Source organism: Pteropus medius, unplaced genomic scaffold (genome assembly GCF_902729225.1).
Source record: "Pteropus medius unplaced genomic scaffold, Ma_sr-lr_union100, whole genome shotgun sequence".
Classification (NCBI taxonomy): domain Eukaryota; kingdom Metazoa; phylum Chordata; class Mammalia; order Chiroptera; family Pteropodidae; genus Pteropus; species Pteropus medius.
In genome coordinates this window covers 14,380,849-14,407,721 of record NW_024354499.1, presented here as the reverse complement: position 1 = coordinate 14,407,721, position 26,873 = coordinate 14,380,849, and the positions used below count along the sequence as shown (strand labels likewise).

General features: G+C 42.8%; 1 protein-coding gene and 1 pseudogene across 1 annotated transcript in view; one reads left to right on the top strand and one right to left on the bottom strand.

Moving 5' to 3' along the window:
* The window catches only part of TCF7L1 (transcription factor 7 like 1), a 143,576-nt gene that overhangs the window by 67,939 nt on the left and 48,764 nt on the right, over positions 1–26,873 (bottom strand). The gene's annotated exons all lie outside the window — the stretch shown is intronic.
* LOC120594658 (uncharacterized) lies at positions 24,129–24,247 on the top strand (annotated as a pseudogene).

Here is a 26,873-nt window from a genome sequence, read left to right as displayed (position 1 = left end):
CAACAGAAGAAAGGTCTGGTAGACATGCGACCAGCATACGGAAATGGTTATATTTGGGTGACAGAATTATTAAGTGACATTAAAAAAAAAAAAAATCTTCCTTCAATCTCCAAATATTCTTTTAACAACATACTTCTCCCTCCCTTTTTCTTTTCTAGTATCTCAATTAACAGAAGGAAACGGCTCCCTGTTGATGCTCCCCAAGTCTGGCAGGAATCTTCCCCATCTCCTTTCAAGAACGTATAGCTATCTGTACACATACATGAGCACGTTCACATCTTTTGCTTTTGTCATTCCTCCTCTTCTGTTACCTCAACAGCCCATATTTCAATGTCTCCTTCCTTGCTTCCTCTGACTAAATTCAAACCATTGTGAACTCCTTGGGAACTCCAAGTCAAGTTACCTACCTTGAAGTAGGCCCCAACCCACTCTTCCCAGCTCTTCCCAGCTCTTTCCAAGCTCCCCTGGAAGGCAGGCTGCCCTTCTCCAGCACCGCATCCTTAGCTGTACCTGGACAGTAACTCGTCTCCCTCACTTGATGCAGTCCCTCCAGAATGGGGACTCAATTCTTTTTTATATCTCAGTCCCTAAGACATTGCCAGACTGCTAGCAGCTGCCCAATGATTACGTGTTGAATGAAAAACTAATACCCAAATACCACCATACTGTTTATGACTGTTTTTAAGCCAAATATATTTAATGAAAAATTTCTCAATAAAGACAAATTCCAAGAACCCAAAGTGCTTATAATGAGGATCGGAAATAAGATATATATACATTCAAAGATGTGGTACACATCAGTGGTTCCTGTCAAATGGTAGAAATAAGACTAAAAGGAGGCAAATTGTTTCTAAAGCTAAATTTATGTACAATTTGAGAAGTCCAAAGGTCCTTAGTAGATGATTTTTTGTAAAGTGCTCTTATAAGGTGGATCCCGGAAAAGCAGAACAGCTTAGGAGGGAAAATTAAGCACTAATTCATTCTGGGGCCCAAAAGCTAGTTTTATCCTGGGCATCTGATGTGTGCCTTGACCATCTCAAAGCTCCCATTTTGTGGAGAGGCTACCATACGTTAGGTTCAGGGTGAAAAATGTGGTAGAGGTGGTAGATGCAAACCCAGGACCATCTCCTTAACTTTTCTACTCATTGTCGTAGAAGCGAGACCCTGTCTGTGTTCATTCTATGGTCCATGAGGATGCTTTGGAGGTTTGTAAGCAGGACAGTGATATAAAGAAAGTGTTGCTTTAGGAAGTTTTAAAAAAAGGGGGGGGGGTAATAAACAAAAAAGAAGAGCTGCAGTTGGAGTACTCCTACAGTGCGCCAGGCCTGAAGTCTACAGGCGGTGTCTTCTCGGGGTGACTCCGGGGTTGAAGGACAGTCCCAGGGATCAGTAGGATCTGGGGATCAGGTGATGATTATGGAGCAAGAGAAGAAAAGAAGAGCTGAAGACAATGAGCTTAGGTGATCAGGAGAATGGGAAGGATGGTAAGAACAGAGAGGTTGGAAGGAGAAACTTTAAGAGTCTTCCATTTCCGCCAAAATATGGAAGTGGCACTGACATAAAGGGCAGCACGGCAAAAGGATAAAGAATCCAGATTCTAGGTTTGTCCAGGTTCAAATCTTGACCTTGCCACTTACTTATGGGTAACTCCTGGCAAGTAATTTATCTGCACCTCAGTTTCACCAAGTGTAAAATAGGGTTGAAGATCAGCACACACCTTATCTTTAAGGAATGAAATCAATCTTATCTGTAAAGCCCTAGAAAGTGTGTGCCATACAGTGTTGAATTACACAGACTTCCGTATTTTACCCTCAAGGGTCCCCGGTGAACTTCTCCCTGGGCTCTGCTCTCTTCTTGGTCCTTCTTCCTCATTCTCAGCATACCTAAATCCAGTTTTACCTGGGGAAGGCCACATCCACACACCCACTTCTTAGAGAACCTTTTCCTGCCACTCTCCTGACCAGGTCTTCCTCCACGGGCACCAGCAGCCTCTCCCTCCCTGGTCTTGGTGCATGCTGTTCAAATACTCAACTATTTGGCGAGCACTTCAACTCCCATCTTGGATTCTTCCAGGTGAATAAAAATAAAACATTTAAAACTTTTTATTTTGAAAAATTTCTAACATATATAAAAGTAGAGAGAATAATATAAAGAACCTGGCTAGGCCCTTGCCCGATTCCATAGCTAGGTCATGGCTGATCTTGGTTCATCGACCCCTCACCCGCACTCTGCCTGTCTGCCCATCACTCTGCCCACTTTGAAGTAAATCCCAGAAAGCGTATCTTTCATTGGTAAGCATTTTAGTATGTATCTCTAGAATACAGAAATTTAAAAAATTCCTATGAAATGATTATCTTGTTTTTGAAATTTAGCAATTCTCTAATATTATGAAATATATAGTTAAGCTTTTATATTTTCCTGACTATATTATGATTTTTCCCTCCTACAATTTATTTCAATCAAGCCCCAAATGTGGCCATGGCCCATACTTTGGCATAGGCCAACGTATCTCTTTCTTTTTTTAGCCTTTAACCTTTTTCAGCCTCTTAATCTTTAAGGGGTCTCTCACTTACCCTCTTCTTCCTTCCCTACCCCCCACCCCTCTGTATTATTTATAGAAGAAATCAGGTTATTGGTCCTGTAGAGTTTTCTACAGTACGGATTTTTCTACTCACATCCTCAAGGTATCGTTTAACATGTTCCTCTGAACCATTTATTTTTTGTAAATCAATCCGATCTAGAGGCTTGATCGAATCCAGCTTTGGCATTATTTTATTTTATATGAGGGAGAGAGAATGAGACTATTTCTTCCTCATTTATTAGCTGGTATACTTCTGTAAAAAAAACTTTCCTGACTATTTTGTGGTCCAGCGATAGACGGCATATAGCTCAGGCAAAACAAACAGCTGATCCTTTCCCTTTATTTACCAAATTTGAAATAATGACTTAGCTCTCTGATGTCCTCCAAAGGAGACCAGTGTTGTTGCTTGTTTGGTTTTGTTTATATAGCATTGTACACTTGAAGGTTTAAATAAATATGATGTTATTGACGCTCAAATGATTTCATCTTTTCCCTCTTGTTCAGGTTGGCTCGAGTCCTTCTGACCTAGTAGTCCTCGTACCTGAGTCCCTGGATAGTAGCCCCAAGTCTCCCGTGGTCTTGGATCGCTTTCATGCTTCCTTATATAACAATATACTCTGGGCTTGTCTTGTACAATAAATCACCTATCCCTCAGAGGAGCCTTGTTTTAAGTGGGAAATGGTAGAAAGAGAACACAAGCTGAGCACTAGAGTTGGTCATTGCTGTCGAGATGATGACTGTTTTTTAGGCCTTTTCAGTAGACAGAGTTAGAAAAGATACTTTTCCTTCATATATAAAAAATATGTTGTGAGCTTATATTGGTCCTTCCAATTTGCATTTAGGACAAGTACAAGATTTTTTCTTAGCCTCCTTGATCTTCGATCTGTACATTCTTTCTCCCACATTGAAAATCCCTGTTCTCCGTGACAATAACATAATTACTCATTTACTCCCTTCATAATACATACACAACAGACTCAGACCACCACAACCACCATCACTAACGTGGTTAATGAAAACAGTATTTTGGGGTGGGAGGGCACTTCTTTTGGTCCTTATGTCATTTCCTACTATGGATATACAAATTACTGTATTTGTACAATCGGTTTTGTCTAGGTCTCTTGATTTTCAGTCTGGTTCTGTTCTTTGGATTTAAGCTTTTTCAGCCTTTAGCTGGAGGCGTGACATCCTGCCTGCTTGTGGCCAGCTCCAACCCAGAATTGGACCTGGTGCAAACCAGAGATGTAGCCCAAACCACAGCAGACACCTGACTACAGACTTTGCTCCTCTAGAAACTCTGCATGCTCAGACAGGCATGGATCCGGGCTGGTATAAAGCCTGAGTGTGCCTTGCCCTTTCGACAGTGATTTGGGTGGACGGCTATTCCTAAAGCTGACTGGTTTATCTGCAGTTCTGTTTACTCCCATCTTGCTCCAGGAACCTCTGTAATCCCAGCACACTGTGAGATAACGCCAGGTGGGCATCTAATATGTGTCTATCAGAGTGAAGGAGATGACCCACAATTCTTTAAGAACAGAAATACTTTCTAAAAATAACTTTTAATTTAAAATCATTTACCTGCTTTCTGTAGTTTCTTAAAAATATTATGTTTAGTTATGGAACTATATCTATAAATAAAACTATATACATATTTATTAAAAGTAGAGAAAATAATTGGAAATACTACTGTGCCCATTACTCATATTGAATAATTTAACATTTTCCCATAGTGATCTCAGAGCTCTCCCCTGACTTCTTTTAAAAAAGAGTACTAATGACACAGCTAAAGTACCCAGTATCAGCCATGTACTTCTCCACCTTCCCCATAAGTAACTATTGTCCAAACATGCTGTGTATTGTGCCTCTGCATGTTTCTATACGTTCATTAAATATGTATTATCCACAAATTACAGACTCGATTTAGGTGTTTTAACTTTTTATTTTTAAAAATTCCAAATTTACTGGAAAGTTGTAGGATAAACCCATCTGTCTTTCAACCAGATTTACCATCATTAACATGTTTCCAAGTTTGCTTTATGTTTACCTCCCTTCCCTATATATATACACACATACATACATACACTTTTGTTTTTGCTGAACCATTTGAAAGTAATTTGTAGATATCCTGACATCTTACCTTCAATACCTATGCATCAAAACATTCTCCTGCATGACCAAAATGAATTATCATATTGATTTATTTATCTATTTATTTTATTTGATGGCTACACATGTTGTTCCAGTTTATGCTACTGCGTACAATGCAGCAATAATTATTTTTCTTTATGTCCCCTGTGCCATGTATAAGAGATCTGCTGGGTCATTCATATGTGCATCTTCAATTTTACTAGATATTGCTAAATCATTCCTCAAAGTAGGAATACTAAGCATCGTTTATTAACCTATATCCTTGCTGACTCCTGTATCTTAGACTTTAATTTTTGTCATCTCACTGTTATTTTAATTAGCATTTCCCTGATCCTGTTCTTTCTTTAAACAGAAAGCATAGAACACATTTAACCTTTTTCTATGTTGTTGTCACAGCTCTCCATTTCAAAGCACTGTTCTGGTCAGCTGCCACTTAATCTGCAGATGACCAGGCAATCCAATAACCATGTAGCCTAGATGAAGTCAGTAAATCCTGGTAAAGGCCCAGAGACCCCCTCCTATTAAGCAAGAACTCTAATAAAGGACTAATTTTTCAGTGTCACGAAAGCCCATTTCACTAAACAGTTTCTAGTTCTTGATTTTAATATAGACGTTTGAAGCAATTAGAAGTTTAACATCTAGATAAGTAGCACGGGCTCACAACTCTGGGAGCTAGTGAAACATGGGAAAGACAGAGGTTACAAACTCATCGCCTCCCTCGACAAAAAGGCGCACAGCCCCCGAGACCTGAGTCGTTCAACTGCAGGTGTTCGAAACGAAGTAGCCTCACTTCAGTTACTCAGGAGGGGTACAGGGTGGAGAGAGATGGGGTGGGCAGAGGGCATGTGATGAGGGGAAATATACCCAGCTGGAAGTCAGACCTGGCTGTTGGTTGGTTCCAGCTCACTTTCCTGGTCTGGAAAAAGATCAACTTGATGGATATAGATTTTTTTCTTGCAAATTAAACATTTAATGGTCCTATAATACCAGAAAAGCCTGTGAAAAATTCATTTTATTCATCCCTACACAAACTGGGGTTCATAATGCTGATCGTGAGTCATCAAAAACAAAATGACACAAAAAGACTATCTTCATCATTTAAGAAGTTAGAAAACCGTAGGTTGTGTTTTGGAGCATTTTCATAAAAAATGGCTAATGTTAATTTTAACATTTGGAAAAGGGAGCATTTATTGTCTGGAAAATGAAATTTCTTTCGGGATAAAATATATATATATGAAAGTTTTTACTCCATAAATACACAGTGAATACCTCTCAGGTACTCTTCTAGGCATGGGGAGAGAAGAACACCATTTCTGATCCCAAGGAATTCATGATCTAATAAAGGAGACAAAAAAGAAACTGACTGGTGCTAATTTAATGCTAGTGAAGGGTGTTGGGGGGACAAGTATATAATTTGACCATGATCAAGAACACGAAGTCCATGAGCTTATTTGGTCAAGTCATTTATGAACATTTACCGCTGAGTGAAAATGCCCACAACACATAAACGTGTCCTAAGTTTAAGATGCTGATGTCTGGACGTGGTTAGTGCAGAAGGTGTCTATACCATGCATCATGCTCAACACACATGCGCTTCACCTTCTGAACAGAAGATGAGTAGCCTCTGAAGACATCTGGGATAATAGGGTCATTAAGAAGAAGGCAACTCACTCCTCCCCAGGGGTTCCAGTGACTGGAATGGAAGGCAGGCTAGTGGTGTTCTCTTGCAAGGATCTGCTCAAACACCTTGCAAGGGCCTCCCCTCACTCCTCTGGCCTGGAGCTGCTTCTTTCTCAGGTATTCCAGCTGCTGTTCTGCTTTATCAGCCACCTGTCACATGTATTGTAAGGACTGCTTTTCCTATTTGTTCCCCTGCATTTTGAGCTCCTGAGGCCGGGACCCTATCATATTCTACTTGGTAAGTACAAAAGGTGTTCAGTAATTGTTAAATGGATGGACAGATGCATGCACACCGGGCATTCTCCCAAGGCAGACAGGGAGGGAGACGGTTGATAATGTCTGTCCGATTAATTTCACAACATGTACGCATTCTAGAAGCAAAAAAAAAAGCATGGAAGATGTTTGTGGGCTGGTATGTTTGTTTTATTTTCTGAGGCAAAATGAAGAGGGTAGGATGAACCACGTTAACATCACTAACCACTCACTGAAAGTTGTTTGGAATCCACCCATTTCCGAAAACTCCAAGCACAGCAGGGTGCGTGGTTCTCAGCCGGCAACTGGGCTGTCCGGTCTTCGTGGGCAACGGAAATGGGCAAATTGCATTTTGCACAGCCACATACCTTCTCAACAGATCTCAAGTATTATTTCCGTACCAGTCAAATAGTTCAGGGGCGGGGAAGTGGGGGTAGAAAAAAGGTGCCTGGAGCCAGGGTGAGGGGAAGGCTGGGCAGAGAGGGTCCAAACTTGCCCATACTTTGTTAGCTTCCTTTCATCCCTTTTGAATAAAATCTGCATTCCTTTTCTCAGAGAAGGGCAGCCCTGCTCCTCACCTAACATAGTCCTGAACGTGGCAGACTCGGTGCCCCCGAGCCGAGCTCCGCAAGGCAGCTGAACCCAGGCCGGAGTCAGCACAGGAGAGAGAGGCAGCTTGCCCCCCTTGCTCAGCTCAAACATTTCATTCTCTTCCTAGGCCTCAAAACCCTAATTTGACCACAAAAACCTGGCCTCTGGTGTTTCTGTTATGAGTATCGGATTCCTTCAGCTGAACTTGGCTGTTCACTGCCTGAACAAATTACATTAACAATACAGAGAAATGTATACAGGGCCTTAAAAACACTGCTGAGCAGGGACCAAAACAAAGATAGTGGTGTCCTAACTATTACTTTGGCGTGCTTTATTAGCCAGAGAATTTGGCAGAACTGATGAGCTCTCTTCTCTGCAAACAATTAGGGACAGAGAAGTCACAATTACAGATGGGATTTACAGCCAGAGGAGCAATCTATAAATCATGGAGCTCCCACCCCCAGCCATTCCCAGCCAGATAATCAGAGCCAGATGTTCGCCACAGCTGCTTCAACATGGGTACACTGTTGTCCAACTCGACCACGCTGCTACTCTGAGAACCAGCAGAGACTCCAGTCAAAGAATCTTGCCAAGCCAGAGGGGGCTTCTGCAACCTGGAGCCGGACCAACTGTAGGAAAAGTTGGGCCATGTGGGAACTGTTTGTTAGAGCCACTGCAGAGGTGCAAGGCACTATCACTGGTGAGCACTGTGGCTCCTAGGTTGCCTTGAACCTGGCACGACTCAGTGATAGTGGTGACAGTGACAAACATTCATTAACATTCATTGATCACTTGTGAAGTACTAAGCACTGAGCCAAGTACTGTACAGGTTACTCCCTGGTTGCAGAGTACTCCTAAGAGATTACTCAATTCTCAGACAAAGAAACTGAGGGCAACAGTTTTCTAGAAGGCCAGTGAGGGTCATCGGCAGAGCAACTCAAAGCTGGGTCAGCTTGACCCTAATGCCCCAATAACCTCATAATAATTAAACCACGGAGTGATAGAGAAACTCTGATTCAGGATGTGGAGCTGGTAGTTTCCAAATTACTGTGACTGTCAAACTTGGAAGAGACTTATAGTTATTTTATTTCTCCATAGGAGCCAGCATTTTAAATTTCTGGACTGAACCAACTCAGATTTCTAAGACCTGGGACCAAGAATGGCAAACTCCAAAGTGTGGTAAAAGCTAGGCTATTCAAACATTGCCAATGTGTTTTTCTTCACAGACCTTCTCGTTATGTATGTTTTTCTTTATTTTTAAATTTATTTATTGAGATATACATATAGTAACACACCTCTTAAATATACAGCTCAATTAATTTTTACATACATATAAACCTGTACAAGATCTAGAAAATTCTTGCATGTCCCCTCCCAGTCAATATTCCTCTGTCCCCAAGGTAGCCATTATTATAACCTTTATCATCACAGATAGTTTTGCTTGTTTTTAAGGAAAAGGAATCACTGTGTATATTTGCTGTAAAGACATGTTTGTGCAGTTTTGGTTAATCTCAAGGTCAAACCAAGACTCCCAAATCAAAACCACCAACAATAAAAACATGAGATAAAACAGTCAGTCCTGTCTGCTTACGCCAGCTTCACGAGCCTATTCCATGACCCTCCTAACTCCTATTCCCAAGAGGTGGCGTTACACGTGGTGCCTAAGACGCCCTGTCCTCAAGGGGTAGACAAGCTCCTGGCCATCTGTCTTCGAGCACTGCCTGGTAACGGGATCTGGTAATAACGAGCTGTGTTTACCCCTCTTGTCACCCTTCATCCTTTACCCACTGACAGCCACCATCTTTCACTCCTCAGGAAGGGCAGCAGGGCATGGAGGATGTGGTTGAGGCTCTTGGTGGGAGGAGGAGGATTAAACAGGCTGGAATGTCTGGGCTCCAAGTGCTCTCAGGTTCAGGTTCAGGTTCAGGCTGCTGAGGCAAAGTGCTCCCCTATCATCCCTCACACCTCTCACCACCCCGGGAGGTCTTCAGTGGGAGCACCCCATCCTGGCAAGAGGCAGCCACCCACTCCCCATCCACACACAGTGGGACCCTCTGTTGGGTTGGGCTTTTCACTCAGAAATCTGGGCAGAAAAGCTTCATGAGGGGTGTGTGTATATGTGGGGGTGGGGCAGGGGGGGCGTTTGCAAGAAGTTTCAGTTGAGATGATGCAAAAAAGGCTAACACAACAGAAAGAGATTCTGAGAAAAGCAAACCCACTCCTGACAGTGGAAGGGGAAGAATGGTCTTTTCTTGGCTTTCTCCCAGTCTTGACCTCTTCCTAAAGCACAGTGCTCTTCACCTTAACTCCTTGGCACCGCCCCAATTTCATTTCCCAGAGCGGTTATTTTTAGCTGCACTGAGCACCTGTTTGTTTCCATGACTATTTTAAAATTCTAAATCTGTTGGCATATTATGACACAGGACACCTCCAAAGGATCTAATGCTGCCAGCCGGAAGTGGCAGATCCTTAGGAATTCATACTCTCATCTAAGTATTTATGGCTGACACATAAATACAGTAACCCTACCTTCCAAATAAAACATTGGGGCATGAGATTCCACAAGGGATATTTCTGGACATTACCCCTAGATGTGAGAGATAATTGAAGAGGTGTCATTTGGATTCAGAAATAGTGTAATTACAGCATATTCTTGATTTGTGGAGCTATGTTTTATTATCTGTGATGAGGACTGCTAGAAAATTTCAGAACTTGAAACCGATATGGACATAGGCCATTCCCAAGTTCAGCATTCTGAAACCCAAAGCAGTCTCCTGTCACTGCTGCTAGGGTCCAACAGGAGCTGGGGTCCATTCTGAAAGCCTACTCCTGCTCTGGCACACAGGGAAACTGGGTGCCTCTCCCTCCTTCTCTATGTTCTCCTCCTCAAGGCATCTTCTGGGCTTTTCTTAGGTCACCCCATTTCCCCAGTCTCAGCCTGTGTACCTCCCTTTCACCCTACCTCCTACCTCAGCAACTTGCAGGACTCTTCCATTCAAACAGGGGACAAGTTTTGTCCTCTTCTAGTCCTGGGGGGGTCTGAAAGGCCAGTCTATTTTCTGACCCTGTAACCGACTTTCCCATGACTCTAGACCCCCCAGGGATCACGACCACAGCCTGCTCAGTGAGTTAGCGTTGTGGTCCAAAGAACTGTGCACACCCAAGCTCTGAGCGAGCATCCCCAGGGGTTGAAAATACTAGTGTGCATCTAGGCCCAAACCTATCTGCAACTCACACAGAAGCATGTGAGAAAACTGTCAACAGTGACAAAAAGAAGACTGAAAGTGTTTACAGCCACTTAGAATAGCACGCACTTTCCTACTTGTCCAGTTTTGCTTTTGTTACTCTCCCTTCCTGGCATTCTCTCATCCCTCTCCCGGTTCAGGCTCAATTCAAAAGACAATTCCCTGAAAAAAAAGAACAAGATCTCAGATTGTGATGAAGCCTTCCTTCTTGGGTGTCACAGTAAAACACACGAATGCTTCCCAGGGCCAGGCAGAGAGCGCCCATCACAGTAAGAGCAGCCACAATAATAACCGGGTGCTTCCTAAGAGGTGGGCCCAGTATCTAGGCCATTACACAAAATCACCCACCATAGACCTATGCAACAAGCACTGTCACTGCCCAGACAAACAGAGGTTGGATAACCTGCTCAAGGTCATGCTGGCAGCTAAGTGGTGGGGCCAAGGTTTGAACCTAGTCCCAGTCTTAGCCCTGTTACATCGTGGCATTCCAGGAGGGGTGGGCACAGCTTGTCAGAGGGGACTGCTGTTACCATGCAGGAATTTAAGCCCAGCCCTATGACACCTCTGATTTATTCAAAAGAAGCTGGAAGTCTAGATTTTTACGTGACATTTTCTAACTGTGTAAAATCACTGTTCTAGCCTCAAACCACATTTGAAAGGGGGCTGGGCCGGTGGGCACAGGTCACACCTGCCATGAACAATACTTCATGCCCTGATCAGGCACCACTAAGTGGTGCCTCTCCTTCTGTGGCCTGGAATTATGATTTAAATGTTCATGGTTTCAGACAGCCTTTCTTGCCTAAATTACAAGCTAAGGGATGACAGGGAGCAGGTCTCAGAATCACCATGTTTTGTGAAATCCGACACAGCCCCTTGGCCTCCTGGGAAGGACAGGGGAGAGACTTACCTTCACGGAGACCCTACGACGTGCTGGCGCTGTCCTAGACCTTTCCCTGAATCCACACATTTACTTCTCCTCACCTGCTGATGTCAGTAATGTTGACCTAGTTTATTCTTTTTAAACAAATGAAGATCGTGAAGGTTAAGAGGAGTTAAGTCTCTCATTTGAAGTCACGGACTTCAGTGACGGCACCACGCATGCTCCTTCCAGTTCACAGAAGAGCTGTAAGTATGCTCTATCTCAGCGGTTCCAGGCAGGAAAATCAATTTTGAATTAATTAATGAGGGAACTGTTTATGTTTGAAAGGCTCTCAGTAAATAATAAAGCACTTGGATCCCTGGATACCCAAATTCACAGAGCTCTCGGGGCCATGTCGTCGGCGCTGAAGATTGAGCACCGCCCTAGAGATAAAGGCTTATTCAGCAAGGTTTACTAAGTCCCTGCTCGGAGTGAGAAGCGGGGGTGGTGGTTCATTCTCAGAGTGAAAAAGCAAAGCCGTCTCTGGGGAACAGACCCATCGTGCTGGGCAAGAGGCAGCACAGCATGAATGGAGCCAGTGCGGACTCCTGGGCTCTCCCACTCATGAACTATGTGTCCCTAACATCAGTGTCTTTGCTTTTCCAAACTTGAGCTTCCCTACCTACGAAATGGGGAAGATGAAGATAGTACTAACGGGCATCGCTGTCTCTCAGAGCTGATGTGAGGATTTAATTGGTTGACATACATGTTTAGAGCCATGTCTGGCACGTGGCAAGCACTCTAGATGTGGTGTTATCATTTAGAACCCCAAGTTGCTGCTCCTTAGTCACCTTCCATGGAAGGACGAGGCCCTAACAGACAAGGACACAGGGTTGGGAACAACCTGAATGAAACAAGTTCCCTACACAGTCATCTGATGCTTTCCCCAGTGGCATAGTGAAAACTCTTCCTGCGCTGGAGGAGTCTCGGAATCCTCACTGTTTACGGTGGGTTTTCACTTCATCCTCTTGGATTTTCCAGGTAGACAATCTGCAAACGGTGATTGTTTTCCCTCTTCTAATCTTTATTGTCTTGGCCACTGAGCCAAGGCAATCCCTCTCTCCCCTTTCATAGCCTTGTAGTTTGCTGAAAGGAGAAGGCCATCCATCCTGTCTACCTGGCAATGACCCTGAGACACCACTAAAGATGACTGTCAAGGGGAGAAACTGTAGGGCTCCAGCACGGAGCTGTGTCTGTGCAAGGCCCAAGGGCTCCCAAGCAGAGCGGGCAGCTCCCAGGAGAAGCTAGAAAGTGACTCCTAGCACGTGTGCAAAAGGGAGGAGGTGGGAGAGGGGGCCTCTCAGGAGGCAGGGAGAGAGGCAGAGAAGAGGTCACTATAAAGAGCTGGCAATGGTCGTATCATTACAAGTGTCTCCCACGAGGCCTGACACAGGGCTAGGACTCAAGAAGCACTGTTGAATCAACACTGACCTGTGAAGATGATGTCCTGTCCCCATAGGCACAACTTAGAACAGGCCCTTCTAGGTCCTCCTCCAGGACTTTAGGTACATGGAGATCTAAATGCCAGATTTTCTTACCAAGAGACCCATGTCTCAAATGGAGGCCCCTTCAAAGAAGGCGAACAGTTTTCTGACTCATTAAGATTCTAACCAATTTCCCTGTGTGGAACCACCTTACATCTATTAACTTAGACTCCTTGGGAACAGGCATATAGGACATATTTGGGGAAAGATGGATCATCTCATAATTTGGAAATGCAATATTTGCAGCAGTAGGTTTCTGTGCGAAGGTGTTTTTTTTTGTTTCTCCCCATTAGCTGGGCCCGCTTCCCATGTCAGCCCTGGAAACCAGCCCTGCGAGCCAGCCCTGTAGTCTCAATGCTGTATCTTCTGCTTCTTGAGATGACCCAGGAATCTGCACTTCCACAGCACAGGGGAAGAGTCTGAAGCAGAGTCCCGTGGACCAGTCTTTGAGAATCACCGCCCTGATGGTTCTGCGGGTTTGAAGCTTCTGAGCATCCTCCCTGGAGTTCCCCACTCCCTCTTTTGACACCCAAAGCCCCTCTGGACATCTAGGGCTTGAGCAGCTCTTTTCAGGAGCACAGGCAATGGGCAGCCACAGGAAAAGCAGCAGGCTTACCAATAACTCCTGGCACTGCATGCTCCCCACCCCCGGACTGCAGGGGGTGGAAGGGGCTGTAGAACATCCAACTGAGCCCTCCTGTTTCATTTATGTACCCAAATAGGACAAGTGCCAATGGCCTCATGTGTAACTGTATTTGTTCACAGCCTTGAGCAAAGGAGAGTGATGTCATTTGGGTTTCTGGGGCCCTTCATTACAGTCCCCAATTTCCTCCTTTGGGCCGCTGCCTGGAGATTTACTTCCTTATTTATGATCTAGGTAGGTCCTTCCTGGGTGACTTGTCTGCTATCTGAATTGGATGTGTACTCCCCTGTTTTAATGTGGCACCTTTTAGATTCAGAGAAATATCTGATCCTGTTATTCAATGACTACTGTAAAATTCTAGAAAAGATGTAGAGGAAAAGGATATCAATGACATACAAATGGGGCTAACCCTGCCCAGTCCAGAATATTCTGAAAAGTAACTTCGCTATTATTAATTTCATACTGAATCCCAAGGAGAAGAAAAAAATTTCAATTTTTTTATAATTCATCACTTCCTCAATAAAAACTGAAGATAGAAAACCTGTGAACTGTAGCATCTTTTTTTTCCTCCTAGAATTGTTTCTTCCACAAAAAGAGGCAGCTCCTATCACTCCAGAGGCTCTCTGTCCATTAGACTTTTGAGTATTCAGCTCTAGACGTGTGGCAAAAACTAAAACTGCATATGTGACAAGATAAACGCATACCTAGATATCAGTCTGAAAATACGGAATGGCAAGAATTTAGCTTTTCTGCCATGAATTAGGTATGGCTCACTCCCTCATGTCCTTCAGGTATCTGCTCAAACTACGAGGCCTTTCCTGACACCCACGTACAACGGTATCCTGACCTTTCCTCTCTACACACCTTGCTCCAATTGATTTTATTCATTACCACCTGACGCACTGTCGATTTGCTCATTATCTCTCCCCAACCAGAGGGTAAGTAACTTTAGAGTTGATATTTTATTCATGGCCACATACCCAGTACCTTGTTTACCATGTCACTGTACTCAAGCATTTGTTCAGTGAAGGAATACATCTACCTGCCCATCTGTCTATGAGTCCATCTGTCCACCCAAATATCTGTCCGCCATTTAGTAAATGCGGACCATGACATAGACATCATGATGGATGTTCTATAAATGGGTAGAAGACAATAGACACAGTTTTTGCTCTTGGAGAGATAGACACCAGGCAGATGTATGTATATAAAATACAAAGCTATGTTTGAGATAAGTGCCTAAGGACAATGGGGAGATGCTCTGAGAAAGAAAAAGGTGGGACCTATTTAAGATTAGGGGCTCAAGGAAGTTCTCCTGAGTAAGTGATGTTTAAGCTGAGATCTGGAAGCTGAGAGGGGGTTTTAAGATGAAGACTGGCATGGACAGGAAACGAGCAGGAAGGTCCAGGGTGGGAAGAGCCTGGTGGTCGTGAATGAAGGAGAAAGTAGCACAAAAGACAAAAAGGAGTCAGACCACACCTGGCCTCGCCACGGTGCTGTGCTCATGGCAGGCACACTGGAAATAAATCAGCGACAATCAAGCAGCAACTTTGTTTATAAGATTTATAGAATCAAGGACTAGACAATCTTGAAATGTTTACTCCTACACCAATTATAAAAGAATACTAATATTAAAAGATGGGTTGAAATCCCCATTTATTTCTGTACCAAGTTTCTTAAATGTCTGAGAAAATCTTATTAAGGGTAAATGTAGCTAAAGCATTTTTTGGTGTTAGGGTACCACACAGCCCCGCCTCGCATCGAAGTTCAGAAGGACATTTTGATCAGAGTGGAGTCCATGCTCCTGTTCAGAGGCTGTATTTACTTTACACCATCCTTGAGACAAATCCTTAGAAGACTTAATTTACTAGAGCAAGTTATCTCGTATAAGTAAGTTTGTTTCCTAGGGTTTATTTTCTACTCCTAAGATTACAATAGAAGCAACAATTTCAAGTGCAATCAGGGTCTCCTTATTGAACTCTAAGCTCCCTGAAAAGCAGCACTGTCTCTGGATTCCCAGTAACGAGGGCCGTGCCTGGCCCATAAGAGACCCTCAGAACAAGTTTAATGACATGAAAGGGCCTCAGTTTAATGATTTTGCTAGTCTGGTTTAGCACAAGGCCCGCTCTCAATCCAGTGTCTGCCATGTGCTATCTGTAGAATTGCAGGCTCTGGAACTGACTTTCCAGAAAATTAAATGAAATGATGATTTATGAAGAGTAGCCATTCTGAAGCCTGGGACTTGGCAGTCAATCAGTAGTGGCAGGGATTACTGTTTTGTCTCTAAAATGCAAGCAGAACCACGATTGTTCATGTAGCTTCTGCATTATCATCTTAACTGTCTTCTATCAGAATCTTAACTTGGCACAGAACCACTAACCTACTGACCCATTCTGTGGTCACACAGCCCCATGGGGCCAAGGAGGACTGCAGAGCCCGGCTGCTCAAGAACCAACACAAAAGGTCTCAGGAATAAAGGAGCCACCAACAAGGCAAGGTCAGTGTCATGTGGGTAGAAGAACTGTCACCAACTTCCCCAGAATCCCAGCAGGTAAGTCACAGGAACTGCCTTCAGGCCACCCGCTCTTATTTTTCACCATGGCCACTGTCCCAAGCCCCTCTGTTAGGCAGCTAGTCAGACATGAGCAACAAGGGAACAAAGGAATAGGGGCTCAGCCTAGAGACCGCCCAAAGAACACCCCAACGATAGTGGAATTCTAGGTACACACATGTGCACTAGGCAAAGTTGTATGACAGCCAGGTGTCCATCAAAATGACCTCACTTGCCAATCACCTAGGAATGCCTTTGGAACCACGCATCACGGCCCAAATATAGGACAGATATTCCCGCTTCTGGGTCCTTTTGCCCTTTTGGGTTCTCCCCGCTTTTTGCCCTTCTGGCTCCTCCCCTTTCACTCTTCTGGGTTCTCTCTCTTTTTGGTGGCCTTTTGTGGCCTTTTTGCCCTTTTGTAGCCATTTAGGCCCCTTTGTGTTGGTTACAGCCCTGGGACCATGTGCCTTCTTGGGGCATTCTTTGTCTTTCTAAAATATACTTTTAATAAAACTATTAAATCTCAATGACCCGTGATTCTTCACTGTGGTCATTTGCAGAAGAACAGAGGACAAATGCTAACTACATGTCTGTGCCATTGTTACCTTCTCCCTCCCCCCAACATTGGGCCAATACCGAACTCTGACACCACCTCCAATCGCTTCCATAGGCCCCAACAGTGACACCTCCAGGCAGAGCCCAGCAGGAGGGAGTTAATGTCCCCCAGTGGCTGAACCTTCTCAGTACTATCTTTGTCAGTGGTAAAAGGCTGGCTGTGAATCACACCAAGAAAAGAACTGCCAGTCAGACCTTGGTAAATAAGGTTCCAAAGAAAACATCCAAGCAAATGACAATCCTTATCAATCCCCCAGGACCCAATAAAGAGATAACACTGAATTTTTCCATACTGTCCGCTGTTTTACAAATGTACAGGAGTGGAGAAAACCACTTGGAAATTATTATATGAGCAAACTAGAATAAAGGGTACGAGCTGACAAGCATTCCTGTCTGCTGCTCCCAGTCTTCTATCAATATATCAATCGCCCCAGAGTGAGGGTGTATCCAACAACCTATCTACGCACGAATCCATCACTCCAACACTCGACCTTTAGTTGACAACAGGTCCTACAGAGGTGTGGTGTCTCCACTGCCGGCTTTTAATACACAACTTACTCTAGGTCAGCTCTGTACTGAGAGAGAAATAGAGACAGTAAACTATCTCTCAGGGATTTTTGTTTTGTTTTTCTTTTAAAAAAATCTTTATTTTTCAACTTACAAAAGCAATATATATTTATTATTTTAAAACAACTCAAAACATTATTCAAATCTAGAAAATGAAAAGTCCTCATAATCCCATTCCACTGCCAGTTAGTTTTCTTTGCAGAGAGTAAAGGGGAAAAAAAGACCTAATATCTTTTTTATAAAGATATTTTTCTGCTTACAAAGAAAATCTTGCCCATTGGATTGGTTTAAATAGAAAAAAGTCAATGAGGGTACTGTCGATGAAAGCGTAATTTCCATTTATACATCCATTTACAGAAAGTCTTTTTTTTGGATGTTATTTTAACAGAACTTATTACAAGTTAAAAAGCACACATACTAGTAGACCCAGTTAATCTGCCGTTAGGAATCTCCACTAAAGAAACACGAACTTGTGGGCACGAAGAGACATGTACGAGGATTTTTTTTTCAATGTCTATTAATATGAGAATGATTACCAAGGTAATCTCTACCTCAGAATGCAACACAGCAGCCAAGAAGAATGAGGTAGACCCATATGTACTGGTCTGGAAAGGTTTCTGAGATATGCTATTAAATGGGAGAAAAAAAAAACCCACAAGTTACAGAATATGTATAATATGATCCTCTTTGTGTTATAAATACATAAAATAATACACAGCAGTTGTATATGTACACATGTAAACCAGTCTGGAAGGATACACACCGAACTGTTAAGAGTGTAGAGTGGACCTAGGCAGGGAGGGGAAGGGAGAGTCTAGAAAGAACTTCATTGTACTTGCATTGTTTGCATGTTCAGCTACGATTAGCATGCAGTTCTCTACTAAGCATAAAATCTTTAATCCAGTGGATGTACTTGAATATGGTATGAAGTAAAGATCTAACTACTCCCTCCCAAACCATCTTTTCCTCTATATCTGCTTAAGCCTGTTTGAATTCTCTCTTATGTTCCTTTGGTGTTATTGTATCATTATCCTCACTGTTGTTTTATAGGACGTTTTTACATCTTTTAAAAAACTTTTAAAAGTGCCTTTTAATTTTTTTAACTTCCTAACTTTTGAATCCATTTGGAATTAATTTTCTTTCATGATATCATTTTCTATTTAGTTTGAATCTGACGTATGTATAATCTCGACTTGCATTTCAAGTACTCCCAACTACCTAGCTACTCAAAATTTAATATCTTTAAAGAGATGATACTGACTTGACATTTTATCTGTGGTAGGGACGGACATTCAGTATTCTGGTCCTTTTAGTTGAACTGGTGTTAAAATACACACAGTACCTCAGGGATAAGTTCTAGCTTTCAAATATTAGAAATGTTATTAAAAGTCACTGAAACCATGGAGAATATACTCCAACCTTTCACAAGAGTCAGAAGTAGTTTAGGTTCCTATAGGATGCTAGGGTCAGTATTTGCCCCCCAATTGAAACCATGCAGTACCTCAAGTTTTTCACCATTACAATAAGGGGGCTGGAGCCTCCATGTCCCATGGCCTGCTCTAATATTATAAGATTATCAAATTACTTTGCACAGAATATGAAGTTGGACCCCTAATTTTTGGAGATGATAAAATCTACCTCATACTACATACAAAAATTAACTCAAAACTGACCAAAGACCTAAAATGTAAGAACTAAAACTAATAAAACTCTTAGAAGGAAGCACAATCGTAAATTTTTATGGCATAGATTAGGCAACAGTTTCTTAAATATGACACCTAAAGCAAAAAAGACAAAAGAAAAGGTAATTAAAACTTTTTGTGCCAAAGGATACCATCAAGAAAGTGAAAAGACAACCCACGGGAAGGGAGAAAATATCTACAAATTACAGATCTGATAAGAATCCAGTGTCCAGAATACATAAAGAACTCTTACAGTTCAACAATAAAAAAATAAATAACCTGTTTTAAAAGGTCAAAGATTTAAATGGACAGTTCTCTAAAGAAGACATTCCAGTGGCCAATAAGCACATTAAAAGATGTTGCTAATCATTAGCTATCAGGAAAATGCAGATCAAAACCACAAGGAGATACCACTTCACACCCAATAGGATGGCTATAATCAAAAGAACAGACAGTAAGTACTATCAAAGATGCAGAGAAACTGGAATCCTCACGCACTGCTAGTGGCAATGTAAAATGGTGTACCCACTTTGGAAAATAGGCTAGCAGTTCCTCAAACATTTGAACACAGAGTTACTACATGACCCAGCAATTCCACTCCTCGCTATATACCTAAGAAAACAGAAAATGTATGTGCACACAAAAACTTGGATAAGAATGTACATAACAGCACTATTCACAACAGCTAAAGAATGGGAACAACCCAAATGTCCATCGACTGATGAATGGATAAACAATATGTGGTGTATCCATACATTATGTTATTCAGCCATAAAAAGCAATGCGTGCTGATTCACAATGCAATGACTAAACCTTGAAAACAGTATGCTAAGTAAAAGCAGCCAGTCACAAAAGGCTATATGTTGTATGACTGCATTTATATGAAATATCCAGAATAGACAACTTCATAGAGACAGAAGGTTAGTGGTTGCCAGAGGTTGGAGGGAGTGACTGTTAATGGTTAAGGGTTTCTTTTTGGAGTGATGAAATGTTTATGAATTAGAGCAGTGATGGTTCACACAACGCTGAATATACTAAAACCACTGATTTGTTCACACTTTAATAAAAGGGTGAATTTTATGGTATGGAAATTATATCTCAATAAAATAAATAGGGTATATTTTAAGCCACTAAGGAAATGAAAGAAAAAAAGATCTTGAACAGTATTTCTGGAAATAAGCCTGAATCTTGATATCCAACTCGCATACCTTGAACGATGGTTCCAACCCTGGCTGCCCAATAGAATCACCCGGGAAATTTTTAAAAACACACATGCTTGGACCTCCTTCCCAGAGGTTATGATTTAATTGGCTTGGGGTGGGGCATAGGGACTAGTGTTTTTCAAAAGTTCCCCAGCTGATGCTAATGTGCAGCCAGAATTGAGAACAGCCGCCCTAGAATTTGAGCTTTTATAAAAGAGTCCCTGGTGTTGATTTAGATTATCCGTCATTTTATCCTTTCTCGTAAACATGAGACAAACAAAATTCTAAATGGTTGACAGTTTCTGGTTGTTAGATATGGAATTTTATTTTATTGTCTCTTCAACATTTTTTAACAAACATCAGCAGGTTGCAGACAAAGAATCTTAAGTACAAAATGGCTAAGACACATCCTGAGGTCACCAGAGTGAGTTGGGGTAAGGATCAAATTACAATTTAGTGCTTGGGAACCTAACTCACTTCTTTTTCTAGTTACTCCAGTTGAAACATTAGGAACATCCACTCAGTACCAGTGGTGGGGACAGGCAGCGTCGTTACTGGCACAAGAGGCAGAGAGGCTGGATGGAGCCTCAGTCCGGGAAAACGGCAAACTCTCAAGTCTACTGTCTTCACCTTCTGATTTGGTAAAATGGAATCACCCCTCTACCTGCCCCCACCCACAAATAACAAGCCTGTTTTCCTTACAGGGCTGGGAAGCCCACATTGATTTCATCTCCTCTTGTCAGGTAAGCTATCCTAAAGTGTCACTTATCTGGAACACTGCTTGTCTGATTTTCATTATTTTCCCCTACACTGGTGAAACCCACGTCGGGTCTACATGAGGAGTCACATTCATTTTGGAGCACCAAAGCTGTTTCCAATTGGTAAAGTCGTGGCCAGTGCATGTTGTTCATTAGTGTACTTGTGGGAGGCTGTCCGGGCCCCAACCCAGCCACTGCCCGTGGGAAATTCTTCCCGGATCAGAGGACACACCAGGCCCCAAAGACCAGAAATGAGGGACTCTTGCGCAGTGCCCCTTCCCCCGTACTTGAAAGGAACACACACAGACAGCAGTTGTTTGGGTTCTGGTTTAGTTGTGTAATCTCTCAAAGATTTTCTATGCAGTTCCCTGGCTTCTCCACCCCACTTTCTCTCTCACTCAGCTGTTTCCTAAGTTGAATTCTGATCTGGGTTTCTTCACAATGTCGCCTTTGACTAAAAGCTAATAAAACCCCACACGGGAAATTCAGGAGTAGTAGAGATGCCACATGACTGTAAGCTAGGGTCGCTGGTCAACTCGATTTGGTTTTCGAGCTTGTATACCATCTGGGGGCTTCAGTGCCACCCGCCTTCGTGGCTATAAAGCAGGGTCTTTGTCTTTCTTCACAGCGAACATGGGCCTGAACCTTCCCGAAGAGTCCTGCCGACCACATCGCCTCATCACGCTCCAGAACCACTGCTTGCACTCCCTACGTCTGCTACCTTGCCCAAGGCTCTGGGCAGAGACACCGGCTCTGCTCACCAAAATGGCCACCTCTACAAGAGCCAGGGTGACCAACTGCCTCCACCACAGGCAGGCTCCCTCACAGAGCTCTGTGACATACCTGCCACCTAACCAACCTGGGGTCACAGGGCTGGCCACTCAGGAAGCTGCTCAAACTCTCAGCGGAGGAAACCTTTTTGTCAATGGGCATACAAATCCTTGACATAAAAATCTGATAAATCAACGAGAAGAAAAAGGTGTTCTGCTGCATGCATCCTGAAATCCTTGGTTATGGTTGAGAGTTGTCTTATATCAGCCGCATCATCTGGTAATTTATTTCTGAGAAAATCTTGATTTCCACAGATAAGTGGTAGCAAACGCTAACAGGCTGTTAGGAGATTGCCTTTTGATCTTTAGTTAAATCAGTGTTTCTTGGCCTTTCTTTCATTATTGCCTCCCTTAGGAACACTGGTAGACATGTCTGCCTTACTGTGCTCTTCCCCATCTGTGAAATCTTAATACCACAGATAAACTGCATATCTGTGTATGTATAGTGGCCCCTTGGAGGGCTGTACAACACTGTCACTGCTAGATTTTTTTTGCCCCTTGGGGACAACACCACTCCAGTTGAAATGCATGAGTTTCATTGATCCAAAGCTTGAAATTATTGAACAAAAGTTGTGTTTCAATGTAGAATCATTAAAATAATAATACTAGAAACAACAATGGAAAATTCTTAAATAGTAATTATTTGCCAGACATCTTCCTAAGCATTTTACTTCTACTTACTTGTGTAAGTCTCACAGTACTATTAGTATTCTCACTTAATAAAGAAAATGAGGCACAGAGAAGTTATATGACTTGCCCAAGGCCACACATGTGACACATGGCAGAGCTGGGAATCAGGCCTGAATGCTACTGAACGAATGCTCATTTCCTTATCACAAAAATAAAAATCAAGCAAGATGCACCCTAACTTGCAATAAGTCTGGAACCACTCATCATGACACAGTTCCACAAAGTGACACGTTAACAAACTGGCCACTGAGCAGTGAAGACACCCCAAGCCAGGCCCACCAGGGGCATTTATGAGCATTTGGATGAGTTATGCATGCCTGAATATTTAACAAGATTCCTAACCAATACCATATTTATAAGAAATTCCAACACAGACAGAAAGAGGCAGGGGACTTACTCACTGTGAGCCACCCTAGTAGCTCCAGTTAATGCACCGGTGGTCTCCAGTATATCGAAATGTGAGATATTTAATCAGACATGTTTTATTTCAGTTGCACATTTTTACATGGTAAAAAACAGAATTAAAAGAAAAATCAAGTTCGACATTTGAGAAACCCCCAAAGCCCTGGACTCCTAGTGGAGAAACACCCAATGACTTTCTGAGCTGTCTAGTCTGACTGAGGATGCTGCTCCCACAGCTGGGACAGCCTCCTGCTGTGGCATCCCACACCTGCCCCCTCTGACCCGCCACCAAAGACCCAGGCAGCACTGGTTTTTAAGCTCTCTGGGTGATGTGATGTGCAGCGGGCTTGAGGGCTGCAGTTCTAGTTCTATTTGTTGTCGCTATTTTGAGAAGGTAACCCCGACTCTGAGCAAAGTCACACCCAGCTGGTCCAATCCCCTCATTTGCACCTGAAAAATACACCGCTTTTATGTCTGTTCTTTCTCGCCACCACTCTTAGAAAAGGGAGTGCTCTTGACTTTCTGCCTGCACGTGTGCTCTGGTCATTATTACTTTCATCCCACTCATTCATCTCTTATTTACTAAATGCCTACTATGTGCCAGCAACTGGAGAATCAAAGCAGCTAAACACATAATCACAAGCTATTTCTAGCATTTGGAAGGAAAAAGATCAGGGAGCCCAATTTAGGGTGGGGTAGATTAGTGGAAATTATCTGAGTGAGGAGTGAGGCTAACAACATTCTAGGCAGAGCAAACGCCAAGCAGGAGACCCAGAGATGGAGAAGTTTGGGCCACCTGAAAGCAAGCTGATGAGTCCGGGAGCTCCAAGGGTACGGGAGAGGGACTCTTTCTTGGAGGGGCTTGTTTCTTGCCCTCCACATCTAGAGAGGCAGCAGTGATATCACCACAGTTAGGGGTATGGCCTGGGATGTGACAATGCCTCACTCACTGTGACCTGGTTTCCTGTCTGTAAATTAGGAATAATCATAATCCCTACCCCAGATGGGGTGGTGATTAAACGCAGTGATACTCTAGACATAGTGGGTCCTGACCTTGACCTGACATGCGGGTCTCACTGCCAGGCCTGGCCTGGGAACCTGGACATTAGGTTATTTTAATGTCCAGCTGCGGGAATAACCACTGTCGCAGAACGTGGGCAGAATGCCAGGAACGAGAGACATGCTCAAAAAAAAAAAAAAAATGCGAGGTGTTACCATTAGTGGTGTCTTCAGTCTTTCCTTCCACCTGTCTAAAAATGCTCAAGCCTCCAGTCAAAATCATCTCTTAGTCTACAGTCATGCCACCCTGAATGTGCCTGATATTGTCTGATCTCAGAAGCTAAGCAGCGTCGGGCCTGGTTAGTACTTGGATGGGAGACAACCTAGGAGGACCAGGTGCTGTAGACGTTTTAAAAAAAAAAAATCATCTCTTAACTCTCTACCATCATTCTTGTACAGGTAACTTTTGACAAAACTATAAAATCTGCTTAACAGTCAAATTCACAGAGACTCAAAGCAGAAAGAGAGCTGCCCGGGGGAGAGGGGAGAAGGGAGCGTTATAGGTGAACGCGTACAGAATTTTAGTTTGGGAAGGTAAAGTCCTGGACATGGATAGTGGTTACAGTCGCATAACCATATGAATGTGCTTAACTGAAGTATACACTTAAGAATGGTTAAGATGGTAAGTTTTGTGTTGTGTGTATGCTACCATAAAATTTTTAAAAACTGCTTAAAGTACTGTTTACTTATATTCAAGATGTCTTTCAATGTCCAGAGAATACAGGCATACCTTAGAGCTATTGCAGCTTTGGTTCCAGCTACAGCAATAAAGCGAGTACTGCCATAAAGCAAAACGTAATCTTTTTGCCGGCGGAGGGTCTTGCCTTCACTCTGTAAAAACCACAGCATCTGTGAAGCAATGAAGTGAAAAGCAAAGGAAGGGAGGTATGCCTGTATAAGAAACAATGTTAACTTGAAAAGTAATTAAAAGAACACATTTACACTCTTCCATTCTTAAGAATCTATCCAATAGAAATGCTACATTTGTGCAAGTATGTTCAGTGGGGCATGTTGTAATGGCACAAAAAGCAAAAATGACCTAAAAGTTCATCATTAGGGGTATGGTTAAACAAGTTGAGGTCCATCTTCGGAAGACTATGCAACCATGAAAAAGAGTGAGATAGTCTGTCCAGCTCCAATGAGTAATATACTATTCAAGGAGAATTTGGCCCCAGGGCATCTGAACTCCCTGTGTTAAGGAATCTCTGCCCTCTTTTGAGGCCTGGTTGGGAGGCAGGATCCACCTCTCCACCCTGGAAGCTGCAAATGCCAGCAACTTCAACAGCGGCAGTACCCTCGCCATTCGGGTTTTATGGCATAGTTGTTTCCACACGCAGCCTTCCAAGAGAGTCTGGGAACCACCCTGATGTCCCTTAGAGAAATTCCTTTTCTGCTGATATCAGTCAGTTGACATCTATTGCTTACAACTGAGAACACTACTGATAAAGATACTCAGAGTAGGACTGGTTTTTTAAAAAGAAAATAGGCCCTTATGTGCCAATAGATAATGACAGCTAACATTTCTTGAGCACTTAACATGTGCAGGCACTGTTCTAAGCTCTTTTCAGGTACCAACTCATTTAGTTTCCAAAAAACCCTATTAAGTCTGTACTATCACTCTCATTTTACGGATGAGAAAACGGAGGCATAGAAAAGGGTAAATAACTTGCCCAAAGTTACAATGTCTGTAGGTAGTAGAAATGGTTCATGAACCCAGAACCCACAATCCCAGCTATATGGAAATAGGACAATAAAATACTTCGAAAAAGGGCTGTAGGGAGACTATCCACACCTGTTGTCTCTGGGATGAGACTGTGAGGTACGGTTGCAGGGGGCTTCTGATGTGTTCCTTCTCTATTGTTTGAAACGTTTGCAACAAGAACTATTCATGTGCTACTTTCAGATAAAGCAGTGTTTTTTGTAGGATTACACCTGAACCAGAGTGTTTGCAAACTAAAGCCCCTTGCAACTGAGACTCCATTGAGCCTGTCTTGGTTTCCTGCTGCTGCCTTCCACCCCTCTCAAAAGACTTGAAGATTCAGCTACAAACTCATGCCTGGAGTTTCCTCCTGGTTCTCTTGTGATAAAATTCACTCCTGGGGTGTCTACTGTGATGCAGCACATACAGCTGGGTGTAGAAATCACACAAGTAATTATTTACCCTGGGGACAAGAGCACCTGGGAGCCCCAATTCTATATAACGCTCCTCCAGTTTGGCCTCAAAATACCATGTGGCCCCAGTCATCCTCTGACCTATCCATCCACTGCCCTGTCCATCCATCCTGCCTAGTTCTCTCATAATTTTCATTCTCCAAGACCTAAATTAGAGCTAGTTCTTCTGGCAACTTTGGTTTCTTAAATTCTCTGCCCACATCACTTCCTGAGTGAAATCCCTCCTTTGTTGGTAGAAAAATACCATGTACTTTTCGGGGGCCACTTCCTTCTGTTTATTCATCCTCTTTCTCCTCTTTTACTCGGATGGTCATTTCTTTACTCTTGAAGGCCACAACCCTAGGCTCCTTCCTCACTCTCATCCTTACATAGTAACCCGCCACTACCACACACAGGGGCAAGATTTTCTAGAAACACTGCCTTGATTACCAGTTTATTCTGCAATAACTCTAACAACCAAGTGCTGTTTTTTTATGAGTCTTAGCCACATGAAAATTTTTGTCCTTTTGTTTTTAAATAGTTTCAGACCTACAAAAAAGGTGCAATAGTAAAATAAACTCCTTCCACCTAAATACCCCAAATGTTAACATTTAACTTAATTTGCTTTATCCTTCTCTTTTCTTTCTTCCCCTCCTTGTTTTATTCTCTGAATCATTTGAGACTATGTTGCACACAAGATACCCCTTTATCTCTAATACTTCAGTATGCATTTCCTAAAAAAGACATTCTGTTACATTACCAGTTTAATTACCTAATGAGGAAATTAACACTGATACAATAATACCATCCAGTCTACAGACTT